The sequence below is a fragment of the Pan paniscus genome, chromosome 8 (assembly GCF_029289425.2).
Source record: "Pan paniscus chromosome 8, NHGRI_mPanPan1-v2.0_pri, whole genome shotgun sequence".
NCBI classification, from domain to species: Eukaryota; Metazoa; Chordata; class Mammalia; order Primates; family Hominidae; genus Pan; species Pan paniscus.
This window is the reverse complement of record NC_073257.2, coordinates 107,053,328-107,071,534: the sequence shown is the minus strand read 5'-3', so window position 1 is coordinate 107,071,534 and position 18,207 is coordinate 107,053,328. Positions and strand designations below refer to the sequence as shown.

General features: G+C 40.3%; 1 protein-coding gene across 1 annotated transcript in view; it reads left to right on the top strand.

The window, feature by feature from the left end:
* The first annotated feature begins 2,454 nt into the window (after positions 1-2,454).
* Positions 2,455-18,207, top strand: part of CYP2C8 (cytochrome P450 family 2 subfamily C member 8) — a 129,659-nt gene continuing 113,906 nt past the window's right edge. The window contains exons 1-2 of the mRNA XM_063607491.1: positions 2,455-2,467; positions 2,829-2,916. The gene's annotated coding sequence lies outside the window, so the exon portion shown is untranslated. The remainder of the gene's footprint in view (positions 2,468-2,828; positions 2,917-18,207) is intronic.

Below are 18,207 nucleotides of genomic sequence, written 5' to 3'. Positions count from 1 at the left end.
TGAGAGTGCTCAGATTAGGGCTGTAGGTTATAAAATATTGGCTCCCACATGAACAGTTCCCCTGTGTCGTGTTTGTATTCTGAGCATTTTTCTGTGCTAGACACTTCCCCAAAACATCCTGGGTCCTGATTCTTCTTCCTTGTTCTGTCAGTGCTGGGTGACGCAAGTGCCCATTTTTTGGCCAGGACACAGAAGTCTCAGAGGGATGCTCTGTGAGGCCCCAGGTGCCAGCCTCTGCCCTGCTGGAGTGTGAGACAAGGGACAGGGCATCTTCTGTGAGGGGGCAGTGGTCAGCCAGCTTGGTGACTATGCTTGCTTATCAGACCATCCCACACCTGCCACCTCTGATGAATCTACTGCCTCTGTGCCTGCCTGTACTGCTGATACAGGACTCACTCAGCTGTCCCCAGGCGTGCCCAGACTTTCATTCCTATCCAGAACCTAGGAGTCCTGCCCACTGGCCCTCCCTCATCAGCAGTAAATGATGATTTACTGCTGTTACCATCATGACTGCCTTTAGCGTCTGAGAACTTTCCAGGGTGCCAGCTCTGGAAGGACAGATGCCCTTGGGAGGTGCTGACACTCAGGTACACAGGTGCTCAACAGATTTCTTCCTCCTGTCCTCAGACAGTCTTTGCATGTAGCCATTGGCACTCCCATTGTATGGAAGGAAACCAGCCCAGGGTCACACAGCTGGTCAGCAGCACAGCTGGTCTCAAATCCAAGGTGCTTGGCCTTGCCTCCATGAGGGACCTGCCTGTAAGTGAGGTTGACACTGGCTTTGGGGAGCCTTTCCTGGGCTGCATAAATAACCTACCCTGTTTGAGGCCCCAAACTCTGCTCATATTGCCCTCCTTTCCTTATGTCTACTTGGGCTATAATCAAGGTGACCCCAGCAACCCTTCACGGACATTATGGTAGTCTGTGCCATTCACTTTTGTGCAAATCTGACTTCAACCCCCTCTTGGTCTCTCCTTTTACAAGCAAGACAACTGAAACTGGGGGTCTTTATACAGGTGACAGTATACAAATATAATTTAATTTCATTGTTTTGTTATCTGTGTTTTGTTTTTGTCATGCTTGTTTCTTAGGATTTCTTTCCATTTATGGTAAAGGCATTGGCTTTCTATTTGTAGCATCAATGGAATATTTCCTGTTTATAATAACTTTATGTCATAATAAATGGTAAAGGGATTTAAAGAAGTGGTTTTAAGTTGCTAGAAGCCTGGGTGAGTTTGGGCACACTCTGTGCAATCAGGCAGAAGAAGGCCTTTGGGAGGTTTAGCTGAAGACAGGACCAGGAAAGGTGATGGCCAGTGGGGGTCTGTCCTGGTCACCGGGCCCCTAGGTCCTGCCCAATTGCTTGGTACTCCCCACCCATTACTCCTGGTGCTGCCTGGCCCTCTGGGTATTGTGGCCAAATCTCCCAGGAGAGAAGCTGATGAACTTCGTCACTTGAAATGCACAGATTCCTTGGTCATACCTGGGAAGTCAATCATGAGAGTCAACTTGGTTTTCCTCCCCTCATTAGGGTTCAAAATTTAAAGCCCATGGTCACAGGCAGTAAGATGACATAGATAAGTGACATCATCACCCCATTTCAGATGTTAAAATGTCTAGGTGGGTTAGAAATGATTTGGGACCACACAACCTTGTGCCACAAAGTGGAATTCCCAGGCCAGAGGGAGATGTTTTATTGCCATATTATGATTCTATCATTGAGTGCAAAGGCAGTCTTGTTTCATTTTGGGTTCTTCCTTATGTTTATATCTTACTTATAAGGGCACATTGAATTTCCAATCATATAAGAATTTTTGGTTAGCTTTTTATCATTGACTTCTAGCACAATTATATGATCAGAAACATGTGATTTGATTCCTCTGAAATATATTGAGATTTGCTTGATGAACAAAATAAGTCAGGTTAATTTTTGTAAATGTACCATATGTGCTTAAAATGAATATATCGCCAACATTTATTCCCAAGATACAAGGGTGATGGATAGATGACTACATGAATGTGATGGAGATGGTTTACTATTTGGACCTTCTACATCCTACTGATGTTTTGTTGCTTAGTATATGAATTGCTGAGAGGGGGCTGTGGAGCCTCCCACTCTGCTTGTGTATGAGGTTCTTCCTGCCATCCTGCCATCATTTGTTTTTCATGTTTTGCAGCCAAGACTGACCATGAGGAACACTTGGAGCTCAGGAAGGAAAGATCGGCCCAGAAGCAGGGACAGGGAGCTGGTTGGGGAGGACGAGAAGTCAGAAGGTCTGCGAAGTTTCCAGAGAGGACCTGTCTTTGGGATGGCGCATCAGGGGTTCAGGTGGGGGAGGGGGTGTTGGAAGAATGTGGGCATCACATGGAATGCCCACTGTGAGGCACTATGGTACCAGGACCGAGGATTGGTGGAGAGGAAGTATAAAGCCCCAGGGTTGCTAAGGTAGCGCCCAGACAGGAGAAGGTTTGGTAGAAACCAGAGCCCTGGTCTCCCTCCAACTGCTCCTGAGCCTCCTGCTCCCCTGCCCCACTCCTCCTGCTGTTTTGCTGATAGACTTTTTCACTGACCTGTAGCTGAACCTTCCACCAGCACTTGAGGACTTAGTTTTAACCGGATCCTTTCCCAGGGTTCCTTCTTTTTCTTCCTCCTCCTTCTTCTCCAGCCCCCCACCGCCCTGCTCCTCCAGGACCCCCACAGTCCCCCTTGCCTTCCCTCCCCTCCCAATCCCTTTCCCTCCCCTCCCCCTCCCCAACTGCAGTCCCACCCCCATCCCCTTTCCTCCCTCAGCCCTAAACCACCCTCACCTCTGTCCTGGCCTCCTCAGGGGGCCCTGAGAAAACCAGGACATGCGGGTCCAGTGGCTGCTGTTTTGGCTCCTCCTGCTCGGGTTTCCCAGCCATCAATCCACCCATGTGAGTATACGCTGGACCCACAGGGTTTCTTCCTTTTCATCATTGTGCTGTGTCATGCCACGTGAAATTACACAGTTCACGCCTGTAATCCCAGCACTTTGGAGGGCTGAGGTAGGCAGATCATTTGAGTCCAGGAGTTCAAGACCAGCCTGGACACTTTGCAAAAAATTTCATAAAAAAATTAGTTGGGCCTAGTGGCGCCTGCCTGTAGCCTCAATTACTGGAGAGACTGAGTTGAGAGAATCACCTGGGCCCAGGAGTTAGAGCCTGCAGTGAGCCCAGATCACCCCACCGCACTTCAGCCTGGGTGACAGAGTGAGACCTTGTCCCAAACAAAACAAATCAAAACAAAGTGAAATGTCATTTGAGTTTTGTGTCACATGGTTTGATGAATTTCTAGGAACTTTTTTTTTTGTTGGTGATATCAATTTTATTTTTATTATTACACTGTAAGTTCTGGGTTACCTGCGCAGAATGTGCAGTTTTGTTACATAGGTATACACCTGCCATGGTGGTTTGCTGCACCCATCAACCTGTCACCTACATTAGGTATTTTTCCTAATGTTATCCCTCCCCTAGCTCCCCACCCCTCAACAGGCCCTGGGGTGTGATGTTCCCCTCCTTGTGTCCATGTGTTCTCATTGTTCAACCCCCACTTACGAGTGAGAACATGCAGTGTTTGGTTTTCTGTCTTTGTGATAGTTTGCTGAGAATGATGGTTTCCAGCTTCATCCATGTCCCTGCAAAGGACATGAACTCATCCTTTTTTATGACTGCATAGTATTCCATGGTCTATATGTGCCACATTTTCTTAATCCAGTCTATCATTGATGGGCATTTGGGTTGGTTCCAAGTCTTTGCTATTGTGAATAGTGCTGCAATAAACATAAGTGTGCATGTGTCTTTATCATAGAATGATTTATAATCCTTTGGGTATATGCCCAGTAATGGGGTTGCTGGGTCAAATGGTATTTCTGGTTCTAGATCCTTGAGGAATCGCTGCACTGTCTTCCACAATGGTTGAACTAATTTACATTCCCACCAACAGTGTAAAAGTTTTCCTATTTCTCCACATCCTCTCCAGCACCTGTTGTTTCCTGATTATTTAATGATCACCATTCTAACTGGTTTGAGATGGTATCTCATTGTGGTTTTGATTTGCATTTCTCTGATGGCCAGTGATGATGAGCATTTTTTCATGTGTCTTTTGGCTGCATAAATGTCTTCTTTTGAGAAATGTCTGTTCATATCCTTTGCCAACTTTTTGATGGGGTTGTTTTTTTCTTGTAAATTTGTTTAAGTTCTTTGTAGATTCTGAATATTAGCCCTTTGTCAGATGAGTAGATTGCAAAATTTTTCTCCCATTCTGTAGGTTGCCTGTTCACTCTGGTGATATTTGCTTTTGCATAGCAAAAGCTCTTTAGTTTAATTAGATCCCATTTGTCAATTTTGGCTTTTGTTGCCATTGCTTTTGGTGTTTTAGACATGAAGTCTTTTCCCATGCCTATGTACTGAATGGTATTGCCCAGGTTTTCTTCTAGGATTTTTATGGTCCTAGGTCTTATGTTTAAGTCTTTGATCCATCTTGAGTTGATTTTTGTAAAAGGTGTAAGGAAGGGGTCCAGTTTCAGTTTTGTGCATATGGCTAGCCAGTTTTCCCAACACCATTTATTAAATAGGGCATCCCTTCCCCATTGCTTGTGTGTGTCAGGTTTGTCAAAGATCAGATGGTTGTAGCTGTGTGGTGTTATTTCTGAGGCCTCTGTTCTGTTCCATTGGTGTATATATCTGTTTTGGTACCAGTACCATGCTGTTTTGGTTACTGTAGCCTTGTAGTATAGTTTGAAGTCAGGTAGAATGATGCCTCCAGCTTCGTTCTTCTTGCCCATGATTGTGTTGGATATGCAGGCCATTTTTTGGTTCCATATGAAGTTTAAAGTAGTTTTTTCCAGTTCTGTGAAGAAAGGCAGTGGTAGCTTGATGGGGATGGCATTGAATCTATAAATTACATTGGACAGTATGGCCATTTTCATGATATTGATTCTATCCATGAACATGGAATGTTTTTCCATTTGTTTGTGTCCTCTCTTATTTCCTTGAGCAGTGGTTTGTAGATCTTCTTGAAGAGGTCCTTCACATCCCTTGTAAGTTGTATTCCTAAGTATTTTGTTCTGTTAGTAGCAATTGTGAATGGGAGTTGACTCATGATTTGGCTCTCTGTTTGGTGTATAGGAATGCTTGTGATTTTTGCACATTGATTTTGTATCCTGAGACTTTGCTGAAGCTGTTTATCAGCTTAAGGAGGTTTTGGGCTGTAACGATGGGATTTTCTAAATATACAGTCATGTCATCTGCAAACAGGGACAATTTGACTTCCTCTCTTCTTATTTCAATATCCTCTATTGCTTTCTCTTGGCCGATTGCCCTGGAGAGAACTTGCAATACTATGTTGAATAGGAGTGGTGAGAGAGGACATCCTTGTCTTGTGCTGATTTTCAAAGGGAATGCTTCCAGTTTTTGCCCATTCTGTATGATATTGGCTGTGGGTTTGTCATAAATAACTCTTATTATTTTGAGATATGTTCCATCAATACCCAGCTTATTGAGAGTTTTTAGCATGAAGTGGTGTTGAATTTTATCGAAGGCCTTTTCTGCATCTATTGAGATAACCATGTGGTTTTTGTCATTGGGTCTGGTTTTTTTTTTTTTTTTTTTTTTTGAGGTGTGGAGTAGGAAATCAGGAGTCTCACAGCCTTCAGAGCTGACAGCCTCAAACAGACATTTACCCACTTTATTTATTTTATTTGTGTATTTTTTTATTTTTTATTATTATACTATAAGTTCTAGGGTACATGTGCACAACGTGCAGGTTTGTTACATATGTATACATGTGCCATGTTGGTGTGCTGCACCCATTAACTCGTCATTTACATTAGGTATATCTCCTAATGCTATCCCTCCCCCCACCCCATGACAGGCTCTGGTGTGTGATGAACCCTATCCTGTGTCCAAGTGTTCTCATTGTTCAATTCCCACCTATGAGTGAGAACATGCGGTGTTTGGTTTTCTGTCCTTGAGACAGTTTGCTCAGAATGCTGGTTTCCAGCTTCATGTCCCTATAAAGGACACGAACTCATCCTTTTTTATGGCTGCATAGTATTCCATGTTGTATATGTGCCACATTTTCTTAATCCATTCTATCACTGATGGGCTTGGGTTGGTTCCAATTCTTTGCTATTGTGAATAGTGCTGCAATAAACATACGTGTGCATGTGTCTTTATAGCAGCATGATTTATAATCCTTTGGGTATATACCCAGTAATGGGATGGCTGAGTCAAATGGTATTTCTAGTTCTAGATCCCTGAGGAATCACCACACTGACTTCCACAATGGTTGAACTAGTTTACAGTCCCACCAACAGTGTAAAAGTGTTCCTATTTCTCCACATCCTCTCCAGCACCTGTTGTTTCCTGACTTTTTAATGATTGCCATTCTAAGTGGTGTGAGATGGTATCTCACTGTGGTTTTGATTTGCATTTCTCTGATGGCCAGTGATGATGAGCATTTTTTCATGTGTCTTTTGGCTGCATAAATGTCTTCTTTTGAGAAGTGTCTGTTCATATGCCCACTTTTTGATGGGGTTGTTTTTTTCTTATAAATTTGTTTAAGTTCTTTGTAGATTCTGAATATTAGCCCTTTGTCAGATGAGTAGATTGCAAAATTTTTCTCCTATTCTTTAGGTTGCCTGTTCACTCTGATGGTAGTTTCTTTTGCTGTGCAGAAGCTCTTTAGTTTAATTAGATCCCATTTGTCAATTTTGGCTTTTGTTGCCATTGCTTTTGGTGTTTTAGACATGAAGTCCTTGTCCATGCCTATGTCCTGAATGGTATTGCCTAGGTTTTCTTCTAGGACTTTTATGGTTTTAGGTCTAATATTTAAGTCTTGAATCCATCTTGAATTAATTTTTGTGTAAGGTATAAGGAAGGGATCCAGTTTCAGCTTTCTATATATGGCTAGCCAGTTTTCCCAGAACCATTTATTAAATAGGGAATCCTTTCCCCATTGCTTGTTTTTGTCAGGTTTGTCAAAGATCACATGGTTGTGGATGTGTGGTATTCTTTCTGAGGGCTCTGTTCTGTTGCATTGGTCTGTATCTCTGTTTTGGTACCAGTACCATGCTGTTTTGGTTACTGTAGCCTTGTAGTATAGTTTGAAGTCAGGTAGCATGATGCCTCCAGCTTTGTTCTTTTGGCTTATGATTGACTTGGCAATGCGGGCTGTTGTTTGGTTCCATATGAACTTTAAAGTAGTTTTTTTCTCAATTCTGTGAAGAAAGTCATTGGTAGCTTGATGGGGATGCCATTGAATCTATAAATTACCTTGGGCAGTATAGCCGTTTTCACGACATTGATTCTTCCTGTGCATGAGCATGGAATGTTCTTCCATTTGTTTGTGTCCTCTTTTATTTCGTTGAGCAGTGGTTTGTAGTTCTCCTTGAAGAGGAGACTTGGAACCAACCCAAATGTCCAAAAATGATAGACTGGATTAAGAAAATGTGGCACATATACACCATGGAATACTATGCAGCCATAAAAAATGATGAGTTCATGTCCTTTGTAGGGACATGGATGAAGCTGCAAGCCATCATTCTCTGCAAACTATCGCAAGGACAAAAAGCCAAACACCACATGTTCTCACTCATAGGTGGGAATTGAACAATGAGAACACATGGACACAGGAAGGGGAACATCACACAATGGGGCCTGTTGTGGGGTGGGGGGAGGGGGAGGGATAGCATTAGGAGATATACCTAATGTAAATGGCGAGTTAATGGGCGCAGCACACCAACATGCCACATTTATACATACGTAACAAACCTGCATGTTGTGCACGTGTACCCTCAAACTTAAAGTATAATAAAAATAAAAAATAAAAAAAATAAAATCTTATGTGTAAAAAAAAAAAGAACAAGAGAAGTAAGAGCAAACAAATTCAAAAGATAGCAGAAGGCAAGAAATAACTAAGATCAGAGCAGAACTGAAGGAGAGAGAGACACAATAATTCCTTCAAAAAAATCAATGAATCCAGGAGCTGGTTTTTTGAAAAGATCAACAGAATGGACAGACTGCTAGCAAGACTAATAAAGAAGAAAAAAGAGAAGAATCAAATAGATGCGATAAAAAATCATAAGGGCGATATCACCACTGATCCCACAGAAATACATATTGCCATCAGAGAACACTATAAACACCTCTACACAAATAAACTAGAAAATCTAGAAGAAATGGATAAATTCCTGGACAGAAACATCCTCCCCAGACTAAACCAGGAAGAAGTTGAATTTCTGAATAGACCAATAACAGGCTCTGAAATTGAGGCAATTATTAATAGCCTACCAACCCAAAAGAGCCCAGCACCAGATGGATTAACAGCCGAATTCTACCAGAGGTACAAAGAGGAGTTGGTACCATTCCTTTGGAAACTATTCCAATCAATAGAAAAAGAGGGAACCCTCCCTAACTCATTTTATGAGGCCAGCATCATCCTGATATCAAAGCCTGGCAGAGACACAATAAAAAAAAAGAGAATTTTAGACCAATATCCCTGATGACCATGAATGTGAAAATCCTCAATACAATACTAGCAAATTGAATCCAGCAGCACATCAACAAGCTTATCCGCCATGATCAAGTGGGCTTCATCCCTGGGATTCAAGGCTGGATCAACATACGCAAATCAGTGAACATAATCCATCACGTAAACAGAACCATCGACAAAAACCACATGATTATCTCAATAGATGCAGAAAAGGCCTTTGACAAAATTCAATACCATTTCATGCTAAAAACTCTCAATAAACTAGGTATTGATGGAATGTATCTCCAAATAATATGAGCTATTTATGACAAACCCACAGCCAATATCATACTGAATGGGCAAAAACTGGATGTATTCCCTTTGAAAACTGGCACAAGACAGGGATGCCCTCTCTCACCACTCCTATTCAACATAGTGTTAGAAGTTCTGGCCAGAGCAATCAGGCAAGAGAAAGAAATAAAGGGTATTCAATTAGGAAAAGAGGAAGTCAAATTGTCCCTGTTTGCAGATGACATGATTGTATATTTAAAAACCCTATCATTTCAGCCCCAAATCCCCCTAAGCTAATAAGCAATTTCAGCAAAGTCTCAGGATACAGAATCAATATGCAAAAATCACAAGCATTCCTATACACCAATAACAGACAAACAGCGAGCCAAATCATGAGTGAACTCCCATTCACAATAGCTACGAAGAGAATAAAATACCTAGGAATCCAACTTACAAGGGATGTGAAGGACCTCTTCAAGGAGAACTACAAACCAGTGCTCAACGAAATAAAAGAGGACACAAAAAAATGAAAGAACATTCCATGCTCATGGGTAGGAAGAATCAATATTGTGAAAATGGCCATACTGCACAAGGTAATTTATAGATTCAATGGCATCCCCATCAAGGTACCACTGCCTTTCTTTACAGGATTGGAAAAAAACTACTTTAAAGTTCATATGGAACCAAAAAAGCCCCCGCATAGCCAAGTCAATCCTAAGCAAAAGAAACAAACCTGGAGGTATCATGCTATCTGACTTCAAACTATACTACAAGGCTACAGTAACCAAAACAGCATGGTACTGGTACCAAAACAGATATATAGAGCAATGGTACAGAATGGAGTCCTCAGAAATAACACCACACAGCTACAACCATCTGATCTTTTACAAACCTGACACACACAAGCAATGGGGAAAAGATTCTCTATTTAATAAGAACACTTTTACACTGTTGGTGAAAGTGTAAATTAATTCAACCATTGTGGAAGACAGTGTGGCGACTCCTAAAGGATCTAGAGCTAGAAATACCATTTGACCCAGCAATCCCATTACTGGATATATAACCAAAGGATTATAAATCATACTACTAGAAAGACACATGCACACGTATGTTTATTGCGGCACTATTCACAATAGCAAAGACTTGGAACCAACCCAAATGTCCATCAATGATAGACTGGATTAAGAAAATGTGGCACATATAGACCATGGAATACTATGCAGCCATTAAAAAGGATGAGTTCATGTCCTTTGCAGGGACATGGATGAAGCTGGAAACCATCATTTTCAGCAAACTATCACAAAGACAGAAAACCAAACACTGCATGTTCTCACTCATAGGTGGGAATTGAACAATGAGAACACTTGGACAGAGGGTGAGGAACATCACACACTGGGGCCTGTGGTGGGGTGGGGGGCAGGAGGAGGGATAGCATTAGGAGAAATACGTAATGTAAATGACGAGTTAATGGGTGGAGCAAACCAACATGGCACATGTATACCTATGTAACAAGCCTGCATGTTGTGCATATGTACCCTAGAACTTAAAGTATAACAACAACAACAACAACAACAACAAAATACCCTCACAGAGATACCCAGTAATAACCTTTCACCAGCTATCTGGGCATGCTTTAGTCAAGTCAAGCTGACATAAAATTAATCATCACAGTAGGCCTAGTATAGGTATAAGTACATGATAAAAGTAGATTGTAAGAAAAATCACATGGGTATCATCAAGACAGAGACACTTCTCAGGACCACAGACTCTGTCTATCAATCTTCTAACCTACCTGGGGATCCACCTGAGAACATGGCTGCTAGTGTCTGCACCATACTCTTCCCATCTACACTGAAAATTTCGACTACTGGTCGTGAGACCAAAATTATGTTCTGCCTTATTTTATTGTTTTGTCTTGGGGTCTCCTCTTCAGGGTGAAAGTGATTTCATAATTTCAAAGTAAATTGATGTAGAATTACAAAAGTGGGAATGAAAATGACAAATTAGTAGCCAATGCTGTGCTTGGCACGCATATATTATTCTTAGGGTATTTATATTAGTTAAGTAATGAAGTAAAGACAAGAGACCTATGTGTAATCGTAAAATTTCTACTAAATTATTTGCATGCCTAGTTCAGTTATTTTAACAATCCATATTTTCTTACCTTTTAACCAAATTATTGGAGATAATTGTATATTTATATGCAGTTATCAGAAGTAATACACAGAAATCTCATGTACTCTTTGCCCAGTTCCTCTCAATAACATCTTGCAAAAATATACTATAATATAACTATCAGGACATTTAAATTGATAGTGAAGACATAGAACAATTCCATCACCACGAGGATTCCTTATGCAGCCCCTTTATAGCCACACCCATGCTCCCCACTTCACCCTCCACCCTATTCTTAGACCCTAGAAAATTCATAATCTGTTTCCACTTCTATAATTTTGTCACTTCAGGAATGTCATACAAATGGAAACATACAGTATCTAATCTCTTGGATAATATTTTTTACTCATCATAATTCTTTGTGATTCCTCAAAGTTGTTGCCTGTATCAATAATTCATTACTGTTCATTGGTCAGTATGGTATACATGTACCACAATTAGTTTAACCATTCACTCACTGAAGAACCTCTAGGTTGTTTCTGAGTTTGAGCTATTACAAATAAACATGCTATAAACAGGGTGGGCTGGAAGAAGAGATCTCCTTAGTACGAAAAGCTGGAAGCTCAGCTGGAAAGCAAACAAAAAGTCTCAGGTGCTTATATCTCAAGCCCTGATGCGGAAAGGGGCATGATCCTGCTCTCAGGACAATGAAGTGAATTAACTGAAACTAATTACAACTGAATTCTAACACCAAAGGTACCCAACTTATGATTAGTGCAAAGAGTTTAGCCTTTCATTCAGCCTGACAGAGAAAAGGGCATTGCAAATGTTCAGTTTTTTGTTTTTTGGTGTTTATTGGGTTCTTTTCTAAATTATACTTTAAGTTCTGGGGTACATATGTAGAATGTGCAGTTTTGTTACATAGGTATACACGTGCTGTGGTGGTTTGCTGCACCCATCAACCCGTTATCTATATTAGGTATTTCTTCTAATGCTATCCCTCCCCTAGACCACCATACCTGACGGGCCCCGGTGTGTGATATTCCCTTCCCTGTGTCCATGTGTTTTCATTGTTCAACTTCCACTTATGAGTGAGAACATATGGTGTTTGGTTTTCTGTTCTTGTGATAGTTTGCTGAGAATGATGGATTCCAGCTTAATCCATGTCCCTGCAAAGGACATGAACTCATCCTTTTTATGGCTGCATAGTATTCCACACTGTATATGTGCCACATTTTCTTTGTCCAGTCTATCATTGATGGGCATTTGGGTTGGTTCCAAGTCTTTGCTATTGTAAATAGTGCCACAATAAACATATGTGTACAGATGTCTTATAGAATGATTTATAATCCTTTGGTTATATATTCAATAATGGGATTGCTAGGTCAAATGATATTTCTGGTTCAAGATCCTTGAAGAAACACCACACTGTCTTCCACAATGGTTGAACTAATTTACACTCCTACCAACAGTGTAAAGGCATTCCTATTTCTCCACATCCTCTCCAGCATGTGTTGTTTCCTGACTTTTTAGTGATCACCATTCTAACTGGTGTGAGACAGTATCTCATTGTGGTTTTGATTTGCATTTCTCTAATGACTAGTGATGATGAGCTTTTTTTCATGTTTGTTGGCTGCATAAATGTCTTCTTTTGAGAAGTGTCTCTTCATATCCTTCACCCACTTTTTGATGGGGTTGTTTGCTTTTTTATTGTAAATTTGTTTAAGTTCTTTATAGATTCTGGATATTAGCCCTTTGTCAGATAGATAGATTGCAAACATTTTTTCCCATTCTGTAGGCTGCCTGTTCATTCTGATAATAGTTTCTTTTGCTGTGCAGAACCTCTTTAGTTTAATTCGATCCCATTTGTCAATTTTGGCTTTTGTTGCCATTGCTTTTGGTGTTTTAGTCATGAAGTCTTTGATCATGCCTATGTCCTGAATGGTATTGCCTAGGTTTTCTTCTAGGGTTTTCATGGTTTCGGTCTTACGTTTAAGTCTTTAATCCATCTTGAGTTAATTTTTGTATAAGATGTAGGGAAGGGGTCCAGTTTCAGTTTTCTGCATAAGGCTAGCCAGTTTTCCCAACACCATTTATTAAATAGAGAATCCTTTCCCCCATTGCTTGTTTTTGTAAATGGTTGTAGATGTGTGGTGTTATTTCTGAGGCCTCTGTTCTGTTCCATTAGTCTATGTATCTATTTTGGTACCAATACCATGCTGTTTTGGTTACTGTAGCTTTGTAGTATAGTTTGAAAACAGCATGATGCCTACGGCTTTGTTCTTTTTGCTTACGATTGTCCTGGCTACAGTCTGGGCTCTTTTTTGGTTCCATATGAAATTTAAAGTAGTTTTTTCCAATTCTGTGAAGAAAGTCATTGATAGTTTGATGGGGATAGCATTGAATCTACAAATCACTTTGGGCAGTATGGCCATTTTCATGATATTGATTCTTCCTATCCATGAGCATGGAATGTTTTTTCATTTATTTCTGTCCTCTCTTACTACCTGGAGAAGTGGTTTCTAGTTCTACTCGATAGTTCTCCTCGAAGAGGTCCTTCACATCCCTTGCAAGTTGTATTCCTAAGTGTTTTTTTCTCTTTGTAGCAACTGTGAATGGGAGTTCACTCATGATTTGGCTCCCTGTTTGCCTGTTATTGGTATATAGGAATGCTTGTAATTTTTGCACATTGATGTTGTATCCTGAGACTTTGCTAAAGTTGCTTATCAGCTTAAGGAGATTTTGGGCTGAGATGATGGGGTTTTCTAAATATACAATCATGTCATCTGCAAACAGACAATTTGACTTCCTCTTTTCCTGTTTGAATACCCTTTATTTATTTCTCTTGCCTGATTGCCCTGGGTAGAGCTTCCAATACTTTATTGAGTACGAGTGGTGAGAGAGGGCATCCTTGTCCTGTGCCGGTTTTCGAAGGGAATGCTTCCAGTTTTTGCCTATTCAGTATGATATTGGCTGTGGGTTTGTCATAAATAGCTCTTATTATTTTGAGATACATTCCATCAATACTTAGCTTATTGAGAGTTGAGTTGTTAGCATGAAGGACTGTTGAATTTTGTCAAAGGCCTTTTCTGCAACTATGAGATAATCACATGGCTTTTGTCATTGGTTCTGTTTATGTGATGGATTATGTTTATTGATTTGTTGTTGATTGTATGTTGATCCAGCCTTGAATCCCAGGCATGAAGCTGACTTGATTGTAGTGGATAGGCTTGTTGATGTGCTGCTGGATTCAATTTGCCAGTATTTTATTGAGGATTTTTGCATCTATGTTGATCAGGGATACTGGCCTGAAATTTTCTTTTTTGTTGTTGTTTCTCTGCTAGGCTTTAGTATCAGGATGATGCTGGCCTCATAAAATCAGTTAGGGAGGATTTTCTCTTTTTCTATTGTTTGGAATAGTTTCAGAAGGAATGGTACCAGGTCCTCTGGTGTACCTCTGATAGAATTTGGCTGTGAATCCGTCTGGTCTTGGACTTTTTTTGGTTGGTAGGCTATTAATTACTGCCTCAATTTCAGAACTTGTTATTGCTGTATTCAGGGATTCAACTTCTTCCTGGTTTAGACTTGAGAGGGTGTATGTGTCCAGAAATTTGTCCATTTATTCTAGATTTTCTAGTTTGTTTGTGTAGAGGTGTTTGTAGTATTCTATGATGGTAGTTTGTATTTCTGTGGGATCACTAGTGATATCTCCTGTATCTTTTTTTTGTTTGTTTTTTGTTTTCCCTAAGCTTTTTTAAAAAATTATACTTTAAGTTTTAGGGTACATGGGCACAAAGTGCAGGATTGTTACATATGCATACATGTGCTATGTTGGTGTGCTGCACCCATTAACTCATCATTTACATTAGGTATATCTCCTAATGCTATCCCTCCCCACTCCCCCCACCCCACGACAGGCCCCAGTGTGTGATGTTTCCCTTCCTGTGTCCATGTGTTCTCATTGTTCAGTTCCCACCTATGAGTGAGAACATGCGGTGTTTGGTTTTTTGTCCTTGTGATAGTTTGCTGAGAATGATGGTTTCCAGCTTCATCCATGTCCCTACAAAGGACATGAACTCATCATTTTTTATGGCTGCATAGTATTCCATGGTGTGTATATGTGCCACATTTTCTTAATCCAATCTATCATTGTTGGACATTTGGCTTGGTTCCAAGTCTTTGCTATTGTGTATAGTGCCGCAATAAATGTACGTGTGCATGTGTCTTTATAGCAGCATGTTTTATCATCCTTTGGGTATATACCCAGTAATGGGATGGCTGGGTCAAATGGTATTTCTAGTTCTAGATCCCTGAGGAACGGCCACACTGACTTCCACAACGGTTGAACTAGTTTACAGTCCCACCAACAGTGTAAAAGTGTTCCTACTTCTCCACATCCTCTCCAGCACCTATTGTTTCCTGATTTTTTAATGATCACCATTCTAACTGGTGTGAGATGATATCTCATTGTGGTTTTGATTTGCATTTCTCTGATGGCCAGTGATGACGAGCATTTTTTTCATGTGTTTTTTGGCTGCATAAATGTCTTCTTTTGAGAAGTGTCTGTTCACATCCTTTGCCCACTTTTTGAAGGGGTTGTTTTTTTTCTTGTAAATTTGTTTAAGTTCTTTGTAGATTCTGGATATTAGCCCTTTGTCAGATGAGTAGATTGCAAAAATTTTCTCCCATTCTGTAGGTTGCCTGTTCACTCTGATGGTAGTTTCTTTTGCTGTGCAGAAGCTCTTTATTTTAATTAGATCCCATTTGTCAATTTTGGCTTTTGTTGCCATTGCTTTTGGTGTTTTAGACATGAAATCCTTGCCCATGCCTATGTCCTGAGTGGTATTGCCTAGGTTTTCTTCTAGGGTTTTTAAGGTTTTAGGTCTAACATTTAAGTCTTTAATCCATCTTGAATTAATTTTTGTATAAGGTGTAAGGAAGGGATCCAGTTTCAGCTTTCTACATATGGCTAGCCAGTTTTCCCAGCACCGTTTATTAAATAGGGAATCCTTTTCCCATTGCTTGTTTTTCTCAGGTTTGTCAAAGATGAGATAGTTGTAGATATGTGGTATTCTTTCTGAGGGCTCTGTTCTGTTCCATTGATCTATATCTCTGTTTTGGTACCAGTACCATGCTGTTTTGGTTACTGTAGCCTTGTAGTATAGTTTGAAGTCAGGTAGTGTGATGCCTCCAGCTTTGTTCTTTTGGCTGAGGATTGTCTTGGCAATGTGGGCTCTTTTTTGGTTCCATATGAACTTTAAAGTAGTTTTTTCCAATTCCGTGAAGAAAGTCATGTGTAGCTTGATGGGGATGGCATTGAATCTGTAAATTACCTTGGGCAGTATGGCCATTTTCACGATATTGATTCTTCCTACCCATGAGCATGGAATGTTCTTCCATTTGTTTGTATCCTCTTTTATTTCATTGAGCAGTGGTTTGTAGTTCTCCTTGAAGAGGTCCTTCACATCCCTTGTAAGTTGGATTCCTAGGTATTTTATTCTCTTTGAAGCAATTGTGAATGGGAGTTCACTCATGATTTGGCTCTCTGTTTGTCTGTTATTGCTGTATAAGAATGCTTGTGATTTTTGCACATTGATTTTGTATCCTGAGACTTGCTGAAGGTGCCTATCAGCTTAAGGAGATTTTGGGCTGAGATGATGGGGTTTTCTAGCTATACAATCATGTCATCTGCAAACAGGGACAATTTGACTTCCTCTTTTCCTAATTGAATCCCCTTTATTTCCTTCTCCTGCCTGATTGCCCTGGCCAGAACTTCCAACACTATGTTGAATAGGAGTGGTGAGAGAGGGCATCCCTGTCTTGTGCCAGTTTTCAAAGGGAATGCATCCAGTTTTTGCCCATTCAGTATGATATTGGCTGTGTGTTTGTCATAGATAGCTCTTGTTATTTTGAGATATGTCCCATCAATACCTAATTTATTGAGAGTTTTTAGCATGAAGGGTTGTTGAATTTTGTCAAAGTCCTTTTCTGCATCTGTTGAGATAATCATGTGATTTTTGTCTTTGGTTCTGTTTACATGCTGGATTACGTTTATTGATTTGTGTATGTTGAACCAGCCTTGCATCCCAGGGAGGTAGCCCACTTGATCATGGTGGATAAGCTTCCTGACGTGCTGCTGGATTCGGTTTGCCAGTATTTTATTGAGGATTTTTGCATCGATTTTCTTCAGGGATATTGGTCTAAAATTCTCTTTTTTGGTTGTGTCTCTGCCAGGCTTTGCTATCAGGATGATGCTGGCCTCGTCAAATGAGTTAGGGAGGATTCCCTCTTTTTCTATTGATTGGAATAGTTTCAGAAGGAATGGTACCAGTTCCTCCTTGTACCTCTGGTAGAATTTGGCTGTGAATCCTTCTGGTCCTGGAGTCTTTTTGGTTGGTAAGCTATTGATTATTGCCACAATTTCAGCTCCTGTTAAAGGTCTATTCAGAGATTCAACTTCTTCCTGGTTTAGTCTTGGGAGAGTGTATGTGTCGAGGAATTTATCCATTTCTTCTAGATTTTCTAGTTTATTTGCGTAGAGGTGTTTGTAGTATTCTCTGATGGTAGTTTGTGTTTCTGTGGGATCGGTGGTGATATCCCCTTTATCATTTTTTATTGCGTCTGTTTGATTCTTCTCTCTTTTTTTCTTTATTAGTCTTGCTAGTGGTCTATCAATTTTGTTGATCCTTTCAAAAAATCAGCTCCTGGATTCCTTAATTTTTTGAAGGGTTTTTTGTGTCTCTATTTCCTTCAGTTCTGCTCTGATTTTAGTTATTTCTTGCCTTCTGCTAGCTTTTGAATGTGCTTTCTCTTGCTTTTCTAGTTCTTTTAATTGTGATGTTAGGGTGTCAATTTTGGATCTTTCCTGCTTTCTCTTGTGGGCATTTAGTGCTATAAATTTCCTTCTACACACTGCTTTGAATGTGTCCCAGAGATTCTGGTATGTTGTGTCTTTGTTCTCGTTGGTTTCAAAGAACATCTTTATTTCTGCCTTCATTTCGTTATGTACCCAGTAGTCATTCAGGAGCAGGTTGTTCAGTTTCCATGTAGTTGAGCGGTTTTGAGTGAGTTTCTTAATCCTGAGTTCTAATTTGATTGCACTGTGGTCTGAGAGATAGTTTGTTATAATTTCTGTTCTTTTACATTCGCTGAGAAGAGCTTTACTTCCAAGTATGTGGTCAGTTTTGGTATAGGTGTGGTGTGGTGCTGAAAAAAATGTATATTTTGTTGATTTGGGGTGGAGAGTTCTGTAGATGTCTATTAGGTCCACTTGGTGCAGAGCTGAGTTCAATTCCTGGGTATCATTA